This window comes from Gracilinanus agilis, chromosome 1 (genome assembly GCF_016433145.1).
Source record: "Gracilinanus agilis isolate LMUSP501 chromosome 1, AgileGrace, whole genome shotgun sequence".
NCBI lineage: Eukaryota > Metazoa > Chordata > Mammalia > Didelphimorphia > Didelphidae > Gracilinanus > Gracilinanus agilis.
The window spans coordinates 798,023,564-798,043,200 of NC_058130.1; the positions used below are offsets into that span (position 1 = coordinate 798,023,564).

At 47.5% G+C, this 19,637-nt stretch overlaps 1 pseudogene; it reads left to right on the forward strand.

The window, feature by feature from the left end:
* Positions 1–3,730: 3,730 nt before the first annotated feature.
* LOC123230573 lies at positions 3,731–13,441 on the forward strand (annotated as a pseudogene).
* Positions 13,442–19,637: the final 6,196 nt, after the last annotated feature.

The following is a 19,637-nucleotide window of genomic DNA, read 5'->3' on the forward strand; positions in this document are numbered from 1 at the left end:
ACAGGATCCACACTGGGGAGAAGCCCTATGAGTGTAGCATCTGTGGCAAGGCCTTCCGCTGGAGAACAGTCCTCACTTCCCACCACAGGATCCACACGGGAGAAAAACCATTCGCATGTAACGAGTGTGGGAAGGCTTTCCGCCTAAGCAAGCACCTTATTCAGCATCAGAGAATTCATGGGGAAACCTTGTGAAGAGCAGGGCCTTAGAACGTCAGGCAAGGTGGAGACCAGCCAGGACAAATGCTGAAACTTGGAGAATTCCCACCAACGCCGCTTCTGTCTTCGGGCCCTCAGACACCTGCCACCCCCATCCCCAGAAGGAGATCCAGAAGGGGCATTCCAGGCATGGGGAGAGAGCGGTGAAAATAAGGCCAAGGGCACTGCGTGGAAAAGCACATAGAGGGGAGGAAGGTGGATGGAGCCTGGGAGAGTGGGGGGCAGGGGGGCAGGGCCCAAAGGACTTGAGCACCAGAGAACTTTCTGTTTGACCTGGAGGAACCAGTGGAGATGCTTCTGGAAGGTAGTTTCACAACTGAGTGCAATGGGCCGGAGTGGGGAGAGACGATTGCAATAGTCTGAGCACAAGATGCCGAGGACTTGAACCAGATCTGTGCCAGCTCCTGTTATATTGAATCTCTGGGAGCTTGAAGTTCACTGTTGATTGACAGGTGAATCAGTTGGATGGAACGTTCCCAGAGAGGCATGCGGACTCAGGAGAGGGCAGTTGAAAACCCTGATAGAGGTTCTTGGGTTTTTACCTGTCCCTGAGGCTAGAGATCAGTGTGGATCCTGGTCTTTGGGAAAAAGACTTGCAAACTCAATCCTACAGGGTCCTCCTGTGTTTCCTGTACCTTCATCAACCTGTATCAGACCACCATCTCTGTTTCTACTGCCCCTAGATATTAGGGAGTCCATCATCTTAGTCATCTAGGTTTCCCAGGGCCCAGGAGGGATCCGGGAAGTGGGCAGGAGAAGAAGAAGAGGGTGGACATCTCAACTGATGAGGCTTAAGATCTACAGAGGAAGAAGCTGAAGATTTCCCAGCAGTTTGCCTACTCTGGTTTAGCCCTGGCCAGGCTGGACCAGACGGAAGCTGTCATCTGGATTCCTTCATTGCCTGCAGTTAGAGATTCATTATTATCAATTTAAAGTAGGGTCTCCTAATACCTCAACCCCTTACCGTTATCCTTCTTGCCAAAATATATTTAAAGTTTTAAAGTACCTTCCGGAATTGATTATTCATAGTTTATTTCGGAAGGGAGTCACGCAGTCAGATTACAACGTTACCTCAGCTGAAGAGCCCAATTTAATAATACCAATTAACCCCAGGTGGGTCCTGAAGGGATAACATACCTTGACCTACAGGATCCTACCTGGGCAACTGTTATAGGAGAGAGAGGTGTCATCCTATCCTCTCTCTGTACTCTATATATACATCTAAAAGATAGCAGATCTTCATTTTAATATAACACTTCCAAGAGAAGGCGTTGCTTATAAGAGATGCTCCAAAGATGGCCTTGACAGGGCTCAGGGACAGATTGCTGGGAGGAATCGGGGCCAACTCCGAGGTTGTGAGCCCCACTGCCTGGGAGGCCCCTGGAGCACGTGTAAGATCTGAGTTAATGTCCAGTGACTCAAAGGATTCTGTTGGTTAAGGTTTGTTCATCCTCGCTTGAAGTGGAGGAAGAGTAAAGCCTGAGTGAAGAGATGTTTTTCCCGACCACATGAGTGGGAGAAGCGGGGAGGGGAGTTGGGGTTACAGAAACTTCATCTCCAAAAGGGAAGGACGAACGTTGGATTCTGGGAACCTGAGTCCTGGGATACAAAATTCTCATTGCACACAAGGAACTTCAGAATAGGGGAGGCTTTGGGGGGAAACAGTCTCATCAATTGAAGGAAGACAGGCTAACCAATTTTTGCATAGGAATGCAAGACACTGTTCTGTGAGAAGCAACCTGATGAATGCTGGGAAATGAAGGAAGGTGGAGCAGCCTCCCCATGGTCTGAAGAGCTGGAATGGACTGTGTCTTTAAAAGCCCCAGCCTGGAAAGTCTCATTCTTCCTCCAGGACTATCTAGGAGGTGAAGGTTTGTTCGTCCAAAGCATGGGGACTGTGCTCCATGCCGGCTCCGGGGGAAGCTCCTTTTCCTGCCCCAGCCCACTTTTTTTTTCATTTTTAAGTATTTTTCCAAAGTTCCATGATTCATGTTGTCTCCCTCCCCTCTTCCCTCCCTCCTCCCAGAGCTGACAAGCAGTTCCACTGGGTTATCCATGTATCCTTGTTCAAAACCTATTTCCTTGTTATTCATATTTGTAGTAGAATGATCTCTGAATGCCAAAACCCCAATCGTATCCCCATTGAACCATGTGATCTTAATCCTGTGTTTTTCTTCTGCCTTTCTGCTCCCACAGTTCTTCCTCTGAATGTGGAGAGCTTCTTTCTCCTAAGTCCCTCAGGATTGTCCTGGATCATTGCATTGCTGTTAGTAGCAAAGTCAGTTACATTCGATTGTACCACAGTGTATCAGTCTCTGTGTACAATGTTCTCCTGGTTCTGCTCTTTTCAGTCTGCTTCAATTCCCGGAGGTCTCTCCAGTTCACATGGAATTCCTCCAGTTTATTATTCCTTTGAGCACAATAGTATTCCATCACCAGCAGATACCACAGTTTGTTCAGCCATTCCCCAATTGAAGGGCATCCCCTCATTTTCCAGTTTTTTGCCACCACAAAAAGCCCAGCTATAAATATTTCTGTATGTCTTTTTCCTTATGATCTCTCTGGGGTACAACCCCAGCAGTGTTGTGGCTGGGTCAAAGGGCAGGCAATCTTTTAGCACCCTTTGGGCGGAGTTCCAAATTGCCCTCCAGAATGGCTGGACCAATCCACAGCTCCACCAACAATGCATCAGTGCCCAAGTTTTGCCTCATCCCCTCCAACACGTGTTGCTCTCCAGACCTCTCGACCCAGCTGTCCGAAGCCAACTCGGCACTCCCCACCGCTCTGGGCCCGGCCTGGGTCTGGAAGCCGCCTTTTCCTGATTCGTTCCTGCTTCCCTGGAAGGGTTCTTGCAGCCTCAGTTCCTCATCTGTCAAATGGGCTGCAGAGAGAAATGGCCAACTCCCCCAGCACCCTAGGCCAAAAAGGCTCCAAGCACCAATAGAACGACAAAAGCCCATTGCTAGGCCTCAGGCACTTCCTCACCATGATCCTGGACAAGTCATTTCACCCTGCCTGCCTCAGTTTCCTCATCTGAAAAATGAACAGAAGGAAATGGCAAACCACGCCAGGGCCGGAGAGTGTCGGGCTCAAGTGTGTGGACTGGCTTGGCAATCAAGAGGGGAGAGCGATGGGAAACGCTGAAGGGGCTGTGTGGATCCTAAGCGGCTCCCCAGAGCCTTTTGAGCCGTCTGTCCGACAGAAGAGCCGCAAGGAGTCAAGTGACTTGTCCAGGGTCACCCCGCTGGCCAGGGTCTGAGGCCTCATTTGAACCCAGGACCTCCTGTCTCCAGGCTCTCTGCCCCTCCAGAACCCTCTTTCCCGCCCATCTGTGCCCCCACCGTGGAGCCTGGACTAGAACGAGGAGTCAGGCAGCCCCTGGCGCCTGCAGCGCGGGGGTGCAAACAGCGGAGAGCCAGCCCTGCCCTCCAGGGCCCCTCCGGATTCCAGGCGGGGCTGAGGCCGCGGCTGCTTCCTGAGCAGCAGCAACCAGGGGAGGCCAAGGGCGAAGGATGCCCAGGGCGAAGGATGCCCGGGGCCACTCCGGGGAGGACCCAGGACAGGCTGCGATCTATCCCGGCGGAGAGGCCCTCCAAGCGGACACACGCATGATTTGTCCAGGAAGGTTCGGGGCCGAGTAAGTGGCCCGGGAGGCTCCCACCCACCCCGCTACCATCAAAGTCCAACCTAGGGTCGCACTACAACAGCTCCGAGTCCGGGTGCAATTAGATGCCTCCAGACTCTGCGCGTGCGCACACGCCCCGGGGGCCCAGGGACTATGTTTCCCAGAAGCCACAGCGAGGAGGCTCTGGGCGGCCTTCCGTGGAAGTCTCCATGGCAACGACACTTCCGTCCCCTAACTGGCTGCTCCTCGCCTGCTCGAGTCCAGCAGCCTCGGTTCTCTTCCGTCCTCTGCCGCCGCCAGGGCTCGAGCCCCGAGGCCGGCACCGGGGTAAGTGGGAGCGGGGCCTGAGTCGGGCAGACAGGGCAGCCGGAACGCCGGGCACCTGTTTTCGGAGCCGACGAAGAGGGAAAGTGGGCGGGGCGAGGTGGGGCCAGAAAATCGCTGGTCCTGAGGAGCCGCGCCTGCGCAGTCTGATCCTTCGCTCCTCCCGCATCTCTTAGCCTCGCCACCTGAGCGAGTGAGCGAGCCCATTGGCTGATCCTTGGCGCCCAGGAGCCAATCAGAGGACTCGCTCCTTCCCACCCACCCCTCCTAGTTGGAGAGCAGGTGTGAGGCCCTGAGCGACCGCGCTGCTGATTGGATCTGGCCCAGGGCTCGGGAGCTCCCGATGCTACGGGCCTCCTGACGTTGGCCTGGAGAGTCTCGGGCCCCCCTCTTCCGCCTTCGGTGCCTCCCCGGTGCCTGGAGAGACACCTCAGCCCCCCTTCCTGCGTCCCGGGTCTGTCAGTGGAGCCCGGGTGGTGGGCTCACAGCCCCGCCCTCACATGCCCCCTTTCCACCCTTCTCAGCTCCGGCCCGCGCGGAAGGCCCTGGTGAGTGGGTGCTCCCGTCCCCCTGTGGCCCTGGCCGGCTGCAGGCTGGGTAGAGGCGCCGCCCAGAGGGGCCCCTCGGGGTCTCCAGCTCAGCGCGGCTTTGCTCTCTCCGAAGCCGGAGGGGGGGGGGGGGCGCCTGGACCCCTCCCAGAAGGAGCTCTACCGAGAGGTGATGCTGGAGACCTTCGGGAACCTGCTGGGCCTGGGGAGGGTTAATGCCCGGAGAGGCCCGGCTCAGGCCTTGGGGTGACCTCCGGGGCTCCGCCTCCCGGCCGGCCGGCCTGCCTGCCTGCGGCTCCCTGAGCTCCCCTTTCCAAGCCAGACTTGATGGAGCATCTGGAGGGATGGGAAGCCCTCTGGGGGCCGGGAGGCAGCTGTGCGGGTGAGGGAGGTGTCCCTGGCCCCTCCCCCCCAGCTCCCTGGCCCATGGGCAAGAGTGTCCCTCCCCAGAGCCCCAGGGCTTCTGGCTGCTCCCGGGGGTGGCGGCTCTGCCCAGGGCTCTCTCCTCTCAGTTGACCCCTGGCTGCCTGGCGCCCTGACCTGCCACATGGATTCAGGGACCCTCTCCAGGCCGAGGGCCCTCCAGACTGCCTGTGCCATCCTCCAGTTGGACTCTCCCGTCTCCACCTGGATGTCCAGTGGCCGACCCAAAGGACGCAGCTCCTCCCCCTGAGGCCTCCTGAGGTTCTCCTGAAAAGGAATTTTGTGCCCCCTTTTCCCTGACTTGGCAGCCCTGCCCACAGTGAGAGCTCCGTTCAGGCCCGGACTCCCGTTTGTGGGAGCCTCTGCTCTGCCCCATCCAGCCGCCAGCTCCTGTGTCCTTTGTCAGCCCGGGGCCAGGCTCCTCGGTGGTGGCTCCACTGCTCCGGCTTCTTCTGTGTTAAGCTCTGGTGCCTGCAGAAAAGGGAGCCCCAATGCCAGCTTGGCCACTCCGCCTGGGCCCTGCTCACCCACCTCCGCTTCCTTCAGCTCTCCTGGCGGCTTTGCTGATTGAATGGGGCAAAGCAGTGTCTGTCTCCGCCTGCGCTCACTCCAAAGCTTGCAGCGTGTTTCTGGTGCTTTGGGTCTCTTTGTCCAAGAGTTAGCGTTGAAACCACTTTACAAAGAAAGACTTGCAAGTGCTCAGCAGCGTTAGAAAGATGCGCTAACAGAAATGCAGACCAAGAGCACTGAGCACGCGGCTTAGGGAACCCCGACTCATCTAAATCCTGGAGAGAGAACGGCCGTTCAGGGGCTGGAGAAGACCCGCACAGTAAGCCGCTGCGTCCTAGAGAATCATCTGGGATCACGGGAGAGAGTTCCTCAAGTGCCCGCCCGTCCTCATGGGACCAGCGAGAGGTCGTCCATGGAGGAAGATGTCCCGCGTACACCAGAGGGTTAGCCATGATCCTTGTGAGGTAGAAAAGAACAGAAAACAAACGGGGTGCCCATCCATGGGGAGAGAGGGGGGCCTGTGGGGTACGTGAAGGGAATGGATGGTGCTTGTGCCTTTAAGCAAGTGATGAAGGGGGAGAACACAGAGAACGGGGGAGAGTTGTGTGAATTGATGCAGCAATGTCAGTCCTATCCCCAAAACATGGGCAAGAAAAACTATGCTTGGCAGGCACCAAAGATACCCATGGCACGACTTCCTCTTCCAATGGGAAATCTCTCTGAAGCAAGGTATCTTCTGCTTACAATTTGTTGGGTTCAAGGACAAGAGGCAAAATGAGAACAAAGCTGAGCTTTGAGTCTTGAGATGGCCACTAAAACAACAGGAATATGGAATTTCTGGGGACCCAGGAGGACCATTTTCTTTACCCTTCCATTATATGTTCATTCTAAACTTGAACCTCAGAAGACCTGGAGCACTTCCATATGCACAGAGGAGCCCAGAGGGAGGGGTGCACACATTCAAACACCTTCCACACATGCCTTAGGAAGCCCTCCTGGGGGGCCTTGGCTCCCTTCTGGCTTGAGGTCTTCACCCTCTCACTATCCCTGACCTGAGAATAGGGAAGGCTATTGATGTACATGTTGATTGATGATCTGTATATTCTCTCAGCTCTACTACCAAAAATAATGACGGCTCACTAGCTCTCTCTCAGTCAAGCACAGGTTACAGGTTCAGGTTCAGACCTACCCTCTTCTTCTTCTACCACCCTTTACCCTTCACCTCCCCTGTCCCAGTTCTTGCTCCAAGAGAAGTTTGTTCAAGTCTCAGCTCCGAGTTCTGAGACCCCAACTGTAGTTCTTAGGAGGTGATGTTTGCCCCTGGCTCACGGCACCTGGGAACATTCCGAGTCTTCCAACTGCCATCCCTGTCAGTCAAGGCGGCATCCGTCTCATCCCAGATAATGATTTTAACACCTCTTATGTGTTCATCTAAACTTAATTCCTGCCAGACTGCTTCCTCATTTTTCCTGACCATTCTTGGAGAAGAGTAAAGCCTTAGCTTAGTAGTTGTGGCTTGGGATTTATCCAACTGTATGTCTGTTTGCTTATATCTGCTACACCTAACCTGCTCCTCTGATTGACTTCTCTCTCTTTTCGCCAATACTAAATAAGTTTGGTGACAGCTACATTATATCTTAGTTTGAGAGCTGGTACTGTTGGGCCTCGGCTCTTCCAACTTTTTTTTCAACGTTTCACTAAAATTAATTCATCTAGAGGAATTCTCTTCTCAGCTCTATAAAGACATCCTCTGGTAGTTTGAATGGTATGACTGTTCTTTGCTCTGGTATGTCATTTTTATGACATTGGCACAGCTTAGCCAAGAGCAGTAGATATTTCTGTGATTCTCTTCGGGTCTGTCTTACTTCTGTAAAGGTGTTTTATGGTCACTAAGTCATGCAGTGAGCATGGACTAAACACCTACTGTGTGCCAGGCACTGTTCTAAGGGATGGAAAAGAAAGAAAGGCCAGAGATAGTCCCTGCCCTCAAGGAGCACCAGTCTGATGGGGAACTGTGTGGAAACACCCTGTAGACAAGAGAAAGTGCTCAGCAGAGGGAGGCACCAGGAATAAAGGAGACCCAAAAGGATTCCTGTAGAGGCAACCTGAGGGAGCCAGGGAAGCCAAGAGATGAGGAAGAAGTCTCTAGGCACAGGGGATGATGACCAGAGAAAATGCCCAGAGACAGAGGCTGAGTCAGGGTAAGTGGATGAGTAAGGGGTGCAAGGTTGAGAAAGGCTCTGAATACCAAACAAAGGGGTATCTCTCTGATCCTGGAAGTCATAGGGAGCCCCTGAAGATTTTTTTTAAAGGAATAGGGTGATATGGTCAGACTTATACTTCAGGGAGGCCAGTTTCACACACAAGTGGAAGTTAAACTGGATGGGAAAGAGGCAAGGCTGAGAGAGGAGTGAGCAGACTATTACAGTAGTCCACGTGTAAGGTGATGCCACAGGGTGGCAGTGTCAGAGGAGAGGAAAATTCACATATGCAAGAAATTATGAAGATAAAATCAACTATCATTGGCAGTTGATTGGATACAGTGGGTGATCAAGGCCAAGGAGTTGAAGATGGCCCTTGGTTGTGAGCTGGTGGTGCCCTCAATAGTGACAGGGAGATGTGGGACATGGGGGCAAGGTATGAGCTTAGTTTAAAACATAGTTAGTCGAAGATGTCGGCAGAAGGTCCAATTTGAGACTTCTAATGAGGAATTGGAGATGTGATCAGGTTAGAGCTGGATAAATAGATTTTGAGAATCCTTATCAGAGATGATCATTATAAACTTGAGTGCTGAGGAAATCACTAAGCACAATAGTATGGAAGCAGAAAAGTGGGCCTTCATGGCACATGCATGGTTAGTGGGTAGGACCTGGATAGAGACCCAGCTAAGGAGACTGAGGAGGAGGCAGTCAGGTCGGAGGGGAACCAGAATACAGCAGGGCCTGGGCAACAGATTAAAGAGTATATCCAGGAGAAGCTGATGACAGTGTCAAAGGCTGCAGAGATATCAAGAAGAACGAGGAGTAATATAAAAAAACTTTTAAAAGGCTATTAGAATCAGGTAACCATGTTAAAAATGTATATTAATAAATGTTAAAAAAAAAAAAGGCTATTAGATTCGGCCATTAAGAGATAACTGGTAACTGGAGAGAGCAGTTTGAGTTGAATGATGAGGTCAGAAGCCATATTGTAGAAAGTTAGAACAAGGGTCAAAAGAGAAAATGGAGGCACTTCTTGTAGACAGTCTGTTGGAGTCAGTCTGACCTAGTGAAGGAGATAATGAATAACTCATGACCCCTTGGGATGTTTGGGTTTCTGATACTTCCTCTTCATAAACAAGATTCTTTAGAGATGCTTCCTGAGATGATATAATGCTACAATGATTTAGCAGAGATTTCTCTATAAAAATCAAACTTTAAGGATTAATATGTAGCTGTATTACACTCTCCCACCTGGCCCCCACTTAATTCTTTTCAGCGCTTGCATCCTAATAAGAGCCACCCAGAGCTGGCAATTCTTGACAAGGAGTTCATCAAGGAAGGAGAGAGTGGGAATGTAATGCAAATGGATTTTTCTCATAAGATTTGTAGGATGAAAGAAATGTATATTTTGTAGGCAAAAGGCAGCAGTGGGTAGACAAGAAGAGAATTGCAGCTGGGTGGGAGGCCATCACTGTGTTTATCTGGCACCTACTGTTTGTTCTCTTCCCATGGAAGGCAGAGAAGTCTGCTCAGCAAGCACTGAGAATCAAGGGGCATGTGGGATTGCTAGCTTCTACCCACATCCTCCCATTTCTATAGCTTCTCTATGTGTCTTTTTAGGTAGACCATCAAATGTCTTTATTCGGTAGCTTATTGCTGAATGAAGGAGGTACATGGTAAAAAGAATCCAGGGTTGAAACTTAGCAAGGTGCAAGGAACTCAAAAGTAGTAGATAGTATAGAAATGAATCAGTTCACCAACAGGATCACAACAGGGAAGGAAAGAAAACAGCCACTGCAGAAATGATGGCCTGGAAAAAAAAACAGGTGTAAGGAATGAAAGTCCTGGTGAGGTTAAAGAACAGGGTTAGGGGTCATAAGGCATAGGGGAAAATGAAATGATAAAAAGATTCTGATCAGATGGAGGAATCACTGAGCCCCTATCCAGGAAAGTGGAACACATGGACAGGACCATGGGTATGGCTGTCTCTTGTGTAGCTGAGGTTGAATGGAGAAATAGATGATGGGAGTAGAGTGGATTGAAAAATTGGGGAGATCAGGTATTTGAGGGACCTTATCAATTGGTATGTTGAACTTCTTTATCAGGAGGGAAAGCTTTGAGGTGGAAAGACTATACACAAAGTGCTGAATGCATTGAGAGAGACCTGAGGGTTGAGAGATTGACCACCAGGGCCCAGTTTGGGTTATCAGTTTAGACTGACCCCCAAAACTGGAGAGCTTGCTTAGTGATGATGTAATGTAATGATAATGTAATGGAGGGAGAATCTGGAAGTGGCCATGAGGAGCAAGGAGGATCTTGACTCTCCAATCCTGACCAGTGAGTTGGGGTTACTAGAAAAGGTAGCAAAGGAAGCATTGTCAGGAGTAAGGAACCAGATCTCTAAGTGCTGGAAGATGGAAAGAGGAATAAATGAAGAGATTTTTAAATGAAAAGAAGTTTGTTCATTACCAAGCAGGCATTCCAGAGGTTACAGTAGAAAGAGCGGGATTTGGAGCTTGGCATTTGGGGGCTTGGGTTGAGGTGGATAGGAGGAAGTGAGCAGGCAGCTGAGGCTAGAGAACAGGATCTATATGAGAGCAGTTCATATCATTCAATGATTCAGAATCACTGAGATAGAGAGGGGAAGTAGGAGTGATTCCAGGCAGAGTTTCACTAGCAAAGGAAGACTGTGGAGGGAGACAGGTAATGAAAATGTTCACGGTCTTCTGTAGAGTTCTAGAATGAAAATGAAACTGTAGCATGTGAGGCCCCAAAGGGCTCAGCTCACAACTGAAAAGGGACCAGAGGAGGTATGGGAGCCTAAAGGCATGAGAGGCAGCAGTTCCTACCTGAGCTAGAGAAGGACTGTGGGAGGAAGGAGCAACAAGTAGAAGGAACCTTCAACTACAACAAGGCTTCCAAAGATGGCCTAATTTTCCTTAATTGGCTCTCCTGGTCAGAGAGGTAGTGCCCCAAAGTGGACAGAGGGCCAAGAAGACCTGGGTCAAGCCATGTCTTTGACCCTTCCCAGTTGTGTGATCTGAAACCTTAGCCCCTCAGTGATATTGGCACCTCTAGACATTGCTAAGAAGGTGCCAGCCTACATTGGTGGAGAGTTTCCTGTGTCATCACTGGAAGAATCTATCTTTGCCCACTTCCCTGGCCCCCCTTTCTGTCTTTCCTCTTTCTTGGATTAATTTATCTTATTATTTGTGTTCAGCTGCCCTTTGCCCTCCATGACTTCCTTTAGGATACCTTTAGTGAGAGCCAAATGGTCTTCATCAATATCATGTTTATGTCCTTATTCCATTCAGATGGCCTTGTTCTTCACACCATTGCTCACCCTTTCATTATAATTTTTAGAAATAAATCAACCCTTACTTAATGTTCCTTAAAATGCAATAATAGCCCTGTGTTTTGCCAATTCATTTAATACTGACTTGATTTGGTTTGGTTTTTCTTGATCTCAAAGGGCAGAAGGAGGAGCAGTATTCTGTCATGAAAAGTGTGTTAGTTATTGATGGAAGAGAGAGAAAATAGGCTACTTGTAAAACTGGCTATATAAGAGGTATTTATATTTTTTATCTTTTTCAGGTTGGGAACCTAGGCCTGAAACCAAGGAGTCATCTCCAAACCTGGGTCTTTCTGAGCAAGAGTCATCCCAGGAAAGACTCACTAAGAATAATGTCTCCATCTCCATGATGGGGGATAACCAGGCAAGTGATTCCAGATTACTGAACCAGTGGAACAATACAAAGAAATGTTCCAGGCAAAAAAATAATATCCAGAGGAAATGTTCCAATAAAGTGAGAAACCATAAGTATGACAAATATGATGGAAACTTAAGTTCAGGACCAATTTTTTTAATACAACAAAGAGAATCAACAGGAAAGAATCTCTCTATATGTGATATAAATAGAAAGAATCTCAAAATATACTCAAACTTTAAAAAATGTAATAGAATATGCCCAAAGAAGTCATGTTCTAAATCTAAAGAAGGTGAGGAATATTTCTGTGACAATTCAGACTTAAGCGAAAACCAGAAAAGTGAAGAGAAACCTTTTGTATGTAATGAATGTGGAAAGGGCTTCCTTCAGAAGATGTGTCTTATTCAGCATAAGAGAAGTCATTCTGGAGAGAGACCTTATGAGTGTGGTCAGTGTGGGAAGGCCTTCTATCAGCAAGGACATCTTATTCAACATCAGTCAACTCATACAGGAGAAAAACCTTATAAATGTAATGAATGTTTTAAAGTCTTTCGCCTGAGCACAGGGCTTGTTGAACATCAGAAAATTCATACTGGAGAGAAGCCTTATAAATGTAATGATTGTGGGAAAACTTTCTGCCATGGATCACATCTCACTCAACATCAGAGAATTCATACTGGAGAGAAACCTTATGAATGTAGTGAATGTGGGAAGACCTTCCGCCATGGCTCACAGCTTACTCAACATCAAAGAATCCATACAGGAGAGAAACCTTATGAATGTAAAGTATGTGGGAAGATCTTCCGCCAAAGCACACAACTTGCTTCACTTCAGACAATTCATACTGGAGAGAAGCCTTATGAATGTAATGAGTGTGGGAAGGTCTTCCGCCAGAGTATACAACTTAATACACACCAGAGAATTCATACTGGAGAAAAACCCTATCGATGTAATGAATGTGGGAAGTCCTTCCATTTGGGCACAAGCCTTAGTGAACATCAAAGAATTCATACTGGAGAGAAGCCTTATAAATGCAATGAATGTGGAAAGGCCTTCCGCCTAGGCACAAGACTTAGTGAACATCAGAGAATTCATACTGGAGAGAAACCTTATGAATGTTCTGAGTGTAGAAAGGCCTTTGGCCATAGCTCACAACTTACTCTACATCAGAGAATTCATACTGGAGAAAAACCTTATGAATGTGAGGAATGTGGGAAGACCTTCCGCCAGAGCACACAACTTACTGTACATCAGAAAATTCATAGTGGAGAGAAGCCATATAAATGTAATGAGTGTGGGAAGACCTTCCGCCAGAACACACAGCTCACTGTGCATCAGACAATTCACAGTGGAGAGAAAACCTATAAATGCTTTGAATGTGGCAAGTTCTTCAGGCTGAGCACAGGACTTAGTGAACACCAGAGAATTCATACTGGAGAAAAACCGTATAATTGTAATGAATGTGGAAAGACTTTCCGCCATCATTCACACCTTACTCGACATCAGATGATACATGCTGGGAACAAACCTTTTGAATGTAGTGAATGTGGGAAGTCCTTCCCACAAAGTGGACAACTTGCCCGCCATGAGAGAATTCATACCAGAGAGAAACCATATAAATGTTTTGACTGTAACAAGGCCTTCCACCAACACTCACAGCTGACTTGACATAATAGAATTCATGGTAGAGATAAATCTATGAATACAACAAATGTGGGGAGGTTCTCTCTCAGAGAACCTGGAGCTCTTAATGGATAGCATCCTTGTGGGGAAACCGTGGTAATGTAATGAATCTATGAATAGTAGACAGCTAATCGGAACTGTCAAGTAGATAGCACAATGGAAAGAGCCCTGCACCTGGAATCAGGAAAAACTGAGTTCAAATCTGGCCCCAGACACTTCCGAGCTGTGTGACCCTGGGCAAGTCACTTGACCCCCATTGCCTACCCTTACCACTCTTCTGCCTTGGAGTCAATGTGTACTGGCTCCAAGACAGAAGGTAAGGGTTTAAAAAACAACAACAACAATAATAAATGTTTATTGATTAATTGAATATGTGCCTGCATGTGAATAAGACTTGTTCAACACTGAGGAATGTATAATAGTGCTAAACCTTATTAATATAATAACTGAGGAGAGGCCTTCTTCCAGAGCAAATTATTGGCTCATACTAGAGAAAGAACCATTATGAATGCCATGGATGTGGAAAGACTTTCAGAGAGAAATAGAACTTACTAACCATCAGGTAATTTAGACTGGAAAGAAGCCTAACTCTTTGGATTTTCAAAAATTAGAGCTATAAGTGCCCAAGGAGATCATCTAGTCCAGTCCCTTCATCTTAAAGATGAGAAAACTGAGAACTAAAGAGGCTCAAGGATGGGAAGGCAGCTCTTTGGGATAGAATTTGGATATGAACATAGATTTTGTGACTTTTCATACAATGTTTTTCCTACTCTGCCAAACTGAATTCAGCCAGAGGTGCATAAGAGAATTAAACTTAAACCCTACATAGAAGGCATATTCCTGTCTGGTTTCCCCATAGTAGTTGTTCTAAACAATTTCCTGAGATCTCATATTCCCAGCCACCTCCCTCCTTCACACAGCAAATGATTGAAACTTGATTAAGAAAGCTTTTGCAATATGACACTGAAACCTCACAAATGCCCAGCCCTACCCCCTCTACTCCTGCCTTCTGTAGAGCACCAGCCCTTCCCCCAACACCCACCTAATCCCAGTGTTAAGTAGAGCTTGGGGTCTGAGGGTTTCTTTGATGCAGTTCTGAAAATGGTGATTTTGTAATTCCTTCACCCCATTCCTATCAAATCAAGATTCACTTTTCCCTCTCTAAATCTGAGGTGTTTCTTTGCTTTCCCCTCTACCACCCAGAACACAAAGAGTCTCTTACTCCACTCCCACCCTCAAGTCTTACCAAAACCTCCCAGAGAGTGCACTATTCTATAGGAGTGGCTCCAACTTACACCAGCTCATGTTGGTATGATCCAGTCAGTCCACCTCTCCCATCTCTTGAAGATTACAGACTATTAAAGTGTTATAAAAAACAAACCTTTCTCTCAAAAAAACATTCAGAGCAACATTATTTAGAGTAAAAATAAGTTAGGATCCCATAGAGAGAACAGAAATTCTGGGAAAGAGACCTAAGATGCATAGTAACTAGAATTTATATAGCATTTTGAAGGTTTGCAAAGCACTTTGCAAATATAATCTTGAATTCTTACAAAAGCCTTGTTAGGTAAGCATAGTATTATCCCCATTTTACAGATGGGGAAGCTAAGGCAGAGGTTTAAGTGACTTGCCCATAGTAACAACTAGTAAATGTCTGATGTAAGATTTGAACTCAAGACTTCCTAACTACATACCCAGCACTACCAGTGTGTCACCTAGTTGCCCAATAATAATATCTACCACTTACATAATGCTTTAAATGTTTCAAAGTACTTAAAAATGTCATCTTACCTTTATAGCTATATGGGAGTTAAATACAAGTATTATCCATTTTTACATTTGAGGAAAATGGCATATAAAATGACTTGCCCAGTGTTAAATAGCTAGTAACTGTGTGAGGCTGGACTTGAACTCAGGTCCTCCTGACTCCGTATCCAGCACTCTATCCACTGCACCATAACTTCATATACATGGTGATCTGGCAAAGGAGACTTAAGGATCAGGAAGGCAGGAAGGAAACCATGACAATGATCTTCCTAAAACAGGCCTGAACATTGTTATATTGAATCTCTGGGAGCTTGAAGTTCACTGTTGATTGACAGGTAAATCAGTTGGATGGAATGTTCCCAGAGAGGCACGCGGACTCAGGAGAGGGCAGTTGAGAACCCTGGCAGAGGTTCTGGGGCTTTTACCCGTCCCTGAGGCTAGACATCAGTGGGGATCCTGGTCTTTGGGGATATAGAGACTTGCAAACTCAACCCCGCAGGCTCCTCCTGTGTTTCCTGTACCTTCATCAACCTGCATCAGACCACCATCTCTGTTTCTACTGCCCCTAGATGTTAGGAAGTCCATCATCTTAGTCATCTAGGCTTCCCAGGGCCCAGGAGGGATCCGGGAAATGGGCAGGAGAAGAAGAAGAGGGTGGACAAAGGGTGGATATCTCAACTGATTAGGCTTAAGATCTACTGAAGAAGAAGCTGAAAATTTCCCAGCAGTTTGCCTGCTCTGGTGTAGCCCTGGCCAGGCTGTACCAGAGAGAAGCTATCATCTTGATTCCTTCATCTGCCTGCAGTTAGAGATTTATTAGTATCAATTTAAAGTAGGGTCTCCTAATACCTCTTTCCCATACCATTATCCTTTTTGCCAAATATATTTAAAGTTATAAAGTACCTTCCTGAATTGATTATTCAAAGTCTATTTGGGAAGGGAGTCACGCAGTCAGATTACAACGTCACCTCAGCTGAAGAGCCCAATAATTCATATCAATTAACCCCAGGTGGGTCCTGAAGGGACACTATTCATTGACCTAAAGGATCCTGCCTGGACAACTGTTATAGAGAGGTGCCATCCTATCCTCTCTCTGTACTCCATCTTCATATACATCAAATCGATAGTAGTGCCTCCTTTTAATATAACAACATGTCACTCCCACCCCATTTAATCAAATCCATTGGCTCCCAGTTACCATCAGGATCAAACATAAAATCCTCTTTGAAGGCCTTCATAACCTTACCTCTTTTTGTTTCCAGTCTTCTTATACCTTCCTCTCTTCCACATAATCTTCCATCCAATGGCATCAACCTCCCTGCCTTTCCTTACACAACACATGACATCTGGCTACCCTGCTTTTGCTTCTTGTTGTATGGTAGTATCACTCCTGGACTTTGGTGACTCCAGAGGTGTAATGCAGGATTGATGTAAGATCTCTTGCATTTGCAAAATCACCCTAGGCAATCCTGGCAGTTAGGGGAATGGAACTTTGGCCCAGCAAGTGCCAGCCTCAAGATGTGACTGTTGGAGCTGGGACTATAAATATCCCTGGAGAACCAACCTGAGGGTTCTGATTTCCTTGACCTCACCCAGACATCCTGGACTTCCCCTTGGGGCCCCTGGAGGTGCAGTTGGTGGGTTGTGGAACATGGGCAGGAATTAGTTTAGGTCAGCCTAGCCAGGGACACCCCTAAACTTAATCATCAACTTCATCTGTTTAGCTGGTGGACCACTTAACATCAGGGCAGTGGAAATTATCCCTGGCTGAGGGGCTGGTTCCCTCAGCCTGATCTTACCTTCTGAGGCCCTCTGCCAATACTGGCCAGTCACCCTTAGCAACAGCTTCTCCAGTCCCAAACCCTCTTCCCTCAGTTTTCCTTTGTGTTTAAATAAACCCTTAGCCTGATACTGAGAGCTTCATGGTCATTTGTAACATCTTCCAGGGCTGAGGGCTGAGGAGAGGGAGAATAGTAACCACTTGTCTCCAAAGGGGGTTTTGACCAGGCATCCAATTTATTCAGGAAGTAAGTCAGCTTCACTTCCTGTTGGTTCTGCTTTCTCTCCAGCAGGGAAGGGCTCCTCACTCCTCACCCTAAAGGAGCCTACAGACAACAGGGGGACTGACTGGACATCTCAGCTCAAGCCTATACATCCCTGGCTGTCTCAGATCAACATATACTGTAGTTGTAGGCTCCCTGGCCCAGGAGACTCACTGGTACCCCCAGCACTCCCTTAATTATCAGCTTGTTTACCCCCCTTATTACAGTTTGGCGAGCACAGTTAGGTCAACTACCTACAAAGATTTTCAAAATGGGATTTGCTAGGGTGCTATTCATAATTTCCAGTTTCTCTATGCTGCTCTGGTCTGTGTTATATTGAAACTCTGGGAGCAGAGAGTCTCACTGTTGATTGACAGGTGAAGGCCATTGAACATCAGAATGTTCCCAGAGGGCATGAGGACAGGGGAGAAAGCGGTTGGCCAGAGGGGTATAAATTCCCTGGCAGCCCTGGCTTTTGGTTCCTTTCACTTCCCTTGGACCTGAGATCTGTGGACCCCGGTCTATTGGGATTTGTGACTTGCTTGGTTCAACCTTGCAAGAACTCCTGTCTTGTACCTGATTAACATTGCCTACCTGTACCCAGACCATCAATTTTCTTATTCTACTGTTCCCTAGATATTTAGGAATTCAAACATCTTTAGTTATCTCGGTATCCCAGGGCCCAGGAGGGATCTGGGAAGTGGGCAGGAGAAGAAGAAGAGGGTGGAAAGGGGTGGTACCTGAAGGCTGTAAAAGGCATAACATCTGGCAAGAAGAAGAAGCTGAAGACATCTAACAACAGCTTGCTTGCTCTGGTTTGGCTGTGGCCAGGCTGAGCCAGAGGAGCTAGATTAAGCCAGAATCACTCACTTGCCTACAGCTCTGAGGGATTACTATTATCAACATTAGTTTAGGGTTTCCCAATTCCTCTCCCCATTTCCTAATATTCCTTCTTTGCTAGAAATATAAAGCTATTCAAGTACCTTCCTGGAGTGGTTGTTTCATCACTTCTCTAGGAAGGGAGCAACACAGTCAGATAAACGTGTCCAAGGCTAATAGAGCCCAATAACTATCATTAATCAACCCCAGGTGGGACCTGACAGGGAGATTCATCCATTGACCAGAAGGATCCTGCCTGGGCACTGTTATAAAGGAGGGAGGTGGCACAACATCTAGCTAGGTGGCAAGATTCAGATCTCTTGCTCTAACCACATATCTGAGCTGCCACTGCTGTCTCCCAATTGGCAGTGGTAGTATCCAGTCTACCCCCCCCCCTCTATCTCCGTCTCTACCCCATTTAATTACAACATCTATCATGCAGGTAGCACTAGACTTTTGGTTTCAGAAGGTGCCTAGATTCATTCACCACATACTAGAGATCTATGACTATTACAAATGGTGTGCCATAACATTGGCAGAATTCATGTTTCATTCCTTCAGCCATGGCTCTAGTTTTCGTTGTTGTGCAGTCCCTAATTGTACTGAAGAGGGTGCTTTCACATCTTTGGCTGCTTTTTGGCTCTACCTTTACCACAAAACCTGACCCTTCTCCCTAGAAATGCTTGAAAACATGAAACTTCTTTTCCAAGTCCTTAAACAGATCTGGGAAGGGAAAGAATTAGACGAACATACAATCCTCCAATTGGAGATTGTAGAAACCAAGTATTTAGGGGCTACCAAATCAGAGAAGAAACCACAGGCTACTAAGGACACCCAGACACTGGCTACTGAACCAACCTCTGAGACCACGGTATCTGTACTTCCTATCATAGACAGAACCATCCTACAACCTGGGGAGGGTATTGTCCATATTAAATCTTACAAGGCCTTTACCCCAAATGATCTTGAGGTGCTGAGGAGACATTTCCCCAAGTTCTTCCTCTCGCTCTTCAAGAGTATTAAAGAAATGAAGCACGTCTTCACTCTCTTTAACCCCAGTTTTGATGATATGGAGTTTCTTTGAGGGGAATTTTATTCACCCTCTGAAAAAGAAAAATTTTTGGCTGAGACTCGCTGGAACCCTTATCTCACTGCATGGCCCATGGTCCACCATGACCTACAATTGACATCACATGCTAACATGAGGTATCTAGTCCAATGCAGGACAGATTTACTCAAGGCAATGCAGCTGCATGCCAAAAGACCGAATTCATGGCAAAAATTTGAGAAACTGAGGCAGGGAGAAGAAAAACACCCCAGCAGCTTCCTAAGGGTGAGAAGAGAGGGTGCGACCAATGACTATGCAACTCTGCCTCACTTAAATTCAATTCACAAGTTATCACCAGTGATGTCACTGGTCCTCTTGGAGAAAGGCCTAGCAACATTTGCATGATACAGTCCATCTCTGAACTCTGAGCATTCTCACTGGCTGTCCTCCATGCTCAAAAATCTCTCCCTTTTCATCTCTACCTCCTCCTGGTTTCCTTTGAATTCCAGCTAAAACCCCACCTTTCCCAATCCTGCTTAATGCGAGAAACTTCCTCCTTTTGCTCATCTCCAATTTATCCTATTTATATTTGGTTTATACAGCTATGTACATGTTGTCTCCCCTATTGACTGTAAGCTCCTTGAGGGCAGGGAGTTTTTTGC